This window comes from Entelurus aequoreus, linkage group LG12, assembly GCF_033978785.1.
Source record: "Entelurus aequoreus isolate RoL-2023_Sb linkage group LG12, RoL_Eaeq_v1.1, whole genome shotgun sequence".
NCBI lineage: Eukaryota > Metazoa > Chordata > Actinopteri > Syngnathiformes > Syngnathidae > Entelurus > Entelurus aequoreus.
The window spans coordinates 11,225,198-11,232,185 of record NC_084742.1 but is presented as its reverse complement, the minus strand read 5'-3'; the positions used below and the strand labels follow the sequence as shown (position 1 = coordinate 11,232,185).

Genomic DNA, 6,988 nt, shown 5'->3' with positions numbered 1-6,988 from the left:
TGATATAATTAGCAATTAATGAAATATGAAATAGGCTAATGTTTTCGAAATGTAAGAAATCATGTTACAGATTAAAACCAAAATCGCATTCAATCATATATTCAAGATTTTCTTGGAAAAAAATAAAACTGTAATGCAAAGATGAAGAATCTCCAAATTGTATCTCTTTCTTATCTTGTTTTAAATACTCAAGCAATCTTCAACTGACAGTAAATTCCCATGTGTGGAAATTATTTGAATTTAGAATAATCATTTAAACAAAAATATTCAGTAAACATTACTAAAAAAAACAAAAACAATGCCTGTTTTAAGTCAACAATTGGACAACACTGGATATCTCTGGCTGCATCGCTGTCGGCTGGCTGCGCGTGTGTTACACGTTGACGACGCTCATTCGCTGTCTCCTGTCACGTGACTGGGCCAGCTCTATACTCTGCCAGGTACAGGGGTGTCCCAGCACATAGTAAGTTAAGTAAGTCATCAAAAACATCTGAAAGTGATGCTTGCACCCCCCACACGCCGTTTTTTGGTTTATATCGATACTTTTTTCAGAAAAGTGATGCCAAATGAGTAGCGTGTGAGTATCGATATATCGATAGCACAGGATCGATACGCACATGCCTATCATTAACACAAGTCAATGCAGCTGAGCAGCAACCCCTGGTGTCCGTCGTCTTCATTCGATTCTACACACAACGCAGAGGAAGAGAACACCGGTTACACAAGTTACAAGCTCTTGTAAGTCATTTAGTAATAGTGACATTGTACAAAAAGCATATTGTAAATAATGTAGTTGTAGTGATATTGTAGAAGTTATGTATTGTAAATGTAATAATGTAATATTGTAAGTACCCCGCCTCCTGCTCGAATAGGCCCCTGGGATAGGCTCCAGCCCCCCCGACGTCGAGAGGGATAAGCGGTAGAAAATAGATGGATGGATGGATGGAATATACTGAAAATAATGTAGCAGAAGTGATTTTTATGCAAAACATAATCCCTGATTTTCAACCAAAATGGCCGACATTCATTTGGTATGTGTGTTCTTGAGACTTGTTCGATGCGTCAATATCAGGCTGATTAAAGCCAACATTTCCACAATGACCTGTGGCGTTTAAAAGATTTTTTAAAAAAAAGACATTTAATTACATTTCAGTTGCTTTGGGACAAGATATAATGTCATCTCAGTGGGTATTTAAGACTTGAATTTATTTTTAAAAATGATCAATTTTCTTTTGCGTTATTTTTGCTCTCATGAAAAGAACAATTTGCTCAACAACTGCACAAGTTTTTATCTGCAAAAAAAAAAAAATCACATTTTACATGACGGATAGGAGGCGGTCCATGTTTGCTCACGATCGCCCCTAGGGGGCTTCAAGTGGGCGGGACTTAATCCAATCACAAGTAACATGGCGAACTTTGTCGATTGACCGGGCCTAATTAAAGACATAGTTCAAACATTTGAATGGCAGCATGGCGAAATAAACGATACGTTTGCACCTGGGCTGCAACTAACGATTAATTTGATAATCGATTAATCTGTCGATTATTACTTCGATTAATAATCGGATAAAGGAGACAAACTACATTTCTATCCTTTCCAGTATTTTATTGGAAAAAAAAACAGCATACTGGCACCATACTTATTTTGATTATTGTTTCTCAGCTGTTTGTACATGTTGCAGTTTATAAAAAATAAAACATTTCTAAAAAAAATTAAATACAAAATTGCCATAGCATAGATCCAACGAATCGATGACTAAATTAATCAACTATTTTTATAATCGATTTAATCGATTAGTTGTTGCAGCCCTAGTTTGCACTCTTGGCACCTGGAATACATCCACAGTCTGAAGGTAAGCCTGTTTGCTGAGTTTACTGTCTTGAAGTGTTGTGAACAGGGTTCGTACGGGTGCTTGAAAATGCTTGGATTTTAATGTTGTGAAGTGAAGTGAAGTGAATTATATTTATATAGCGCTTTTTCTCTAGTGACTCAAAGCGCTTTACATTGTGAAACCAAATACCTAAGTTACATTTTTAAACCAGTGTTGGTGGCACTGGGAGCAGGTGGGTAAAGTGTCTTGCCCAAGGACACAACAGCAGTGACTAGGTTGGCAGAAGCGGGGATCGAACCTGGAACCCTCAAGTTGCTGGAACGGCCACTCTACCAACAATTGTGTTTTCAAGGGTTGAAAAATGCTTGAATTTTGGGTGAAGTGCTTGTAAATGCTTGTAAATGTTCATCATATTTCTCGGCAGTCTGACTCAATAGGCTAATTATAAAATTAAATAAAAATAAAAAAGTTTCCTTAAAAATGGAAGCTGAACGCTTGATCTGTTGGCTTTGCACGAGCTGCAGCTCAGACATAAAATTGTGATATTGTACATCTGTACGATATATATATATATATTAGGGCTGCAACAACTAATCGATTAAAATCGGTTATAAAAATAGTTGGCGATTAATTTAGTCATCGATTCGTTGGAACTATGCTATGCGCATGCGCGGAGGCTTTTTATTTTATTTAAAAACATTTTTTATTTTATTTTATTATTTTTTATAAACCTTTATTTATAAACTGCAATATTTACAAACAACTGAGAAACAATAATCAAAGTAAGTACAAAAACAGTACAAAACAGCGGCAGGGCGGCGCTGAGGCTACGTCTCATGAGGTGGAGGTAAGCTAGCCAATGATGTGTCATGTACAGCTCACGTGACGACGCCGTCTGGAAACATTAGAAAAATGGCGCAGGTAAACCGTACGGATAGTTCAGCAGAAAAACATCTTGAGGTTATTGCTTCAATGGAGAAAAGTGTACGACCTAAGTCGTCAAAAGTGTGGGAACACTTTACTTTAAAGACTTCAAAGAAGACCGTTTCCTGCAAAGTGGCACGGAAGTACAACATTGCTTCAGGAGCACCTGAAAAGGAAACATGTTGGAGCCATGGATGAGGGGAACTCACAGTACGTAACTTTTTAAGTCCATAGTGGCAACAGGCATTCATGAGTTCAGCTTTTTTGTGAGTAACGTTAACGTTATGCCTTTGTTGCAACGCGGGGCTGATAATGTGTCTCCGGCACATTTGACTCCGTTTTGAGAGAGAAAACGCACGGTTACCAATTTCGAAATAAACGTAACGGACAGAAATATCTCAGGTTGGTTTCATAATGGATCAATGTAGCCGGGCCCGATAAAGCTATATAAATATATTTAGATTTGAGTGACGCTTTAGTATAACTAAACGTTATGAAGGTGCTGGAATATTTCATGCTATTATTTAGAGGCAGCCTAAAATGAATCCTTTATTATTCACAACAGAAACGTGTACAATATCTGATTCAGTTCTGATGAGTTACATTTCTGTTATTATTATTGGTGTATGCTGCACCCCCAATGTCCAGAACATGGTGCCAGTATGCTGGTTTTTTTCAATAAAATACTGGAAAGGATAGAAATGTAGTTTGTCTCTTTTGTCCGATTATTAATCGATTAATCGAAGTAATAATCAACAGATTAATCGATTATCAAATTAATCGTTAGTTGCAGCCCTTATATATATATATATATATATATATATATATATATGTATGTATGTATGTATGTATGTATGTATGTATGTATGTATGTATGTATGTATGTATGTATATATATATATATATATATATGTATATGTATATATGTATATATGTATATATGTATATATGTATATATGTATATATGTATATATATATGTATGTATGTATGTATGTATGTATGTATGTATGTATGTATGTATATATATATATAATATCGCACAACACAAATTGAAATTACAACCACAATACTGAACATTGTATTTATCCTCCGTGATAGGTATAGATATTAACATTCAATGGCAGCCACCCTTCCATCACCACCCTTCTAATTATCTCCTCCATTACTTGATTAAAAGTGTCTCTTTGATTTTGCGCGGCGACATTTGGAGGCACGACCCAGAGTCAGAGGATGCTGGTTTTACAGCAGAAATCAAGTCTGATCACATTGTTTTGAGTGGAAAAACTGTTCTGTTGCTATAAATAGGGTATTGAATATTGGACTCTGGCTGGAGAGCAGCGTGACCTTTCCGAGTGCTTCATGGAACACCGCAGGTCGCTCCAGTGTGGGACCTACCGCTGGGAAAAGATGGAACGCCAATCAGAGGAGTTCATTTTCGGTGAGGATGGCACTGCCGATATGTTTATTGTTGTTTATTAAATATGTTAATTAGTTCCGAGCTATTGCTGCTGCTGAAAGTTCTTAGTTTGAGGCCACCATGGCAACGTAGTTCATCAGTGTAATGAAAGGGTGTTTGTGTGGCGTGACTTGTGACAGGCGTCACCATAGCCGCCATCCTGGAGGGAAAATTAGTCTCACCAACACGGGACAAGTTCTTACAAGTAGACGTGCGCACTTGTCCTTTGACAAACGATCTCCCAAAGGAGGAAGGGGGGTCGTGTTGTTCTGAAGGTGGCTTGTTAATGTGTTGAAAGGGTCAACTTAGGTCATGTAATATCTCCATCATGGTTCTCCTCACAGCCAATCATGGACAAGGACTCACTGATGCTGGAGGGATTCCGAGAAAGTGTTGTGTGACGACGCCGGCGGGGTCTCTCCCGTCTCGCTGGTTTGAACGGGATGCAGTCTAGCGCCATCCGCCGTGCTCTCTCAAGACTGGTTGTGCAGCGCAGTGACAGAGTCATCATCCAAGCTCCGCCTCTACGTTTCCCTCTCTCTCCATTTCTTTCTTCCTCTCTCTTTGGCGTGAGCTCCGCTGCCTCTCCAACTCCAGATGCCTCCGCCTCCCCGCCAGGACCTGCAGATCCGGAACTGAAGGTGAGGTTGGCAGGTAAGAGCACTCCTTTTCTTTGCTTTTCCATCCATGGTTGATTCCTGCTGCCCAAAGTGTGTGATAGGAATTGTAGCTAGGCAACGCAATCAGGATGAAAGCATACTGTGTGATTGATGCTCCAGTGCCTTGTTTTACACCTCTGTGTGCCTAAAAGCGTTTGTGTGTGCTCCTGAGCCCGGGAGGTGCGGCCATCGGTGGTCCGCATGTCTCCGGTTGCGAGGGGAGACCATGGTGTTGGTGCGTGGGCGGACAGAGTGACGAGGGGAGGGAGGAGGGCCGGGTGCTTTCATCTTATAGAAGCTAATCCCTGCATCTCCTACACATCAAATTAGCGCCACTCTTCTTCTTTGCCTTCTTGGTGTCTTCTAGACCGCAACAAAAGAGAAGGAAATTGGCGGAAACGCCATCTGTGACAGCAAGATGGCATCCCACTCTGTGACTTTTCTCTTCATAAACTCGCTGAAGATGTTGAATCAGTGATGAGAATTTAGACTTCCTGGGATGCCCTCTCGCTCCCAGCTGAACGTGTCAAGTGACTCCAAGGGACACATGCTCCCATCATCTCGGGTGATCTAACGTCTCAGTAGCAAGCAGAGAGAAGTGGAGTAAGCAGGTGCAGCTGTTTAGCCCAGCACTGGGAATACATTAACCAGGAAGCTCTCTCCTGTCCAAACGTTACCAGGTGACGGAGGGAGCGCCATCGGCCAATGACCTCGCGGCTCATTTCCCAAGGCAGAGCTTATGTTTACATTCTCAGGGGAGACTTTCGCTGATTCTCCATTTCAAAAGCGGGCAGGCGGAGGCCGTTCACGCGCTGATGGATAACGCTTCAGGCTGGAAATGGCTCTTTGAAACACCTTGAGGGGGCTTTCATGTGCTTGGCTTTTTCATGGAATTCTCCAGCTCTCTCATCAGCCAGGGTTACCTTTTCTTTCTTTATTCATGTGTAAACCGCCTGAATCATTTGGATTTCCTTTAAATTAGCTCCACTCTCAGTCGTATTTAAATAATCTCATTAAAGGGAAGTGGGAAGGTCGCTAATGCTAACCTTTTGACCGGCAGAGCTGTGAACGTTTCAAGAAAGACATAAGCCATGAAGATGAAAGGGCACCTGCAGGAGCTCATTTGCATGCACATGACTCCTTACGCTCACTTTCGGATTCTCTTGTGGCCGGAAACGAGAGCAAAGGAGAAAGAGGCGGCTGTTTTTTCCACCCCGGTGGATATAAATAAATAGTCTGTATGGTGTCACCCTGCGTGCCCGTTTTGGTGTGCAGCCTTTGCTTCCAGTGTCCTGTTAGCAGCGCCCTATCAGCACATCACTGGCAGAATACTGGTGGGGTGATGTCTTACAAGATTAAAAAGAGTTTGGGAGGGTTTCCTGTCGTGATTATTAATTGATGAATAATTTAATTTTCCTTTTATAAACTTAAAGGCTGAGAAATGTGAGAAATGTAACAAATCTAAATGACCTTGAGCAGGAAAAAAAAATAAAAAGCCGCTACAGTGGAACCTTGATTTACAAACCTCAATTGGTTGTTGAACATGGTTTGTACCGTAATTTCCGGACTATAAGCCGCTACTTTTCCCCCTCGTTCTGGTCCCTGCGGCTTATACAACGGTGCGGCTTATATACGGCCTGTTCTTCTCCGACACTGACGAAGAGGATTTCGGTGGTTTTAGTACACAGGAGGAAGACGATGACACAATGATTAAAGACTGACTTTTCATATACCGGTAGGCTGGTTATTTTGATAACGTACAGGCGAGCACTTTGTATTACTTTGCACCGTTGTATTATTTGTACTCTGCATGAATGCTGTTCGCCATGTCAAAGATGTGAAAGTTTGATTGAATGATTGAAAGATTTATTGTTAATAAATGGGACGCTTTGCGTTCCCAAACAGTCATCTCTGTCCCAACAATCCCCTCCGTGGTAGCAGGAACCCCTATATACTACGGTAATTACACATCAAAACCCTGCGGCTTATAGTTGGGTGCGGCTTATATATTGAGCAATCTGTATTTTCCCCTAAATTTAGCTGGTGCGGTTTATAGTCAGGTGCGGCTTATAGTCCGGAAATTACGGTAATTCAAAAAGTTCGTATGGTGATGTAA

At 40.9% G+C, this 6,988-nt stretch overlaps 1 protein-coding gene across 5 annotated transcripts in view; it reads left to right on the top strand.

Moving 5' to 3' along the window:
- Positions 1 to 585: 585 nt before the first annotated feature.
- syt1a (synaptotagmin Ia) overlaps positions 586 to 6,988 on the top strand; it is a 222,534-nt gene continuing 216,131 nt past the window's right edge. For 4 of the 5 annotated variants that reach the window (XM_062064690.1, XM_062064688.1, XM_062064691.1 and 1 more), the window contains exons 1-3: positions 586 to 738; positions 4,063 to 4,195; positions 4,558 to 4,867. The gene's annotated coding sequence lies outside the window, so the exon portion shown is untranslated. The remainder of the gene's footprint in view (positions 739 to 4,062; positions 4,196 to 4,557; positions 4,868 to 6,988) is intronic. The other variant, XM_062064689.1, reaches the window with a different exon arrangement.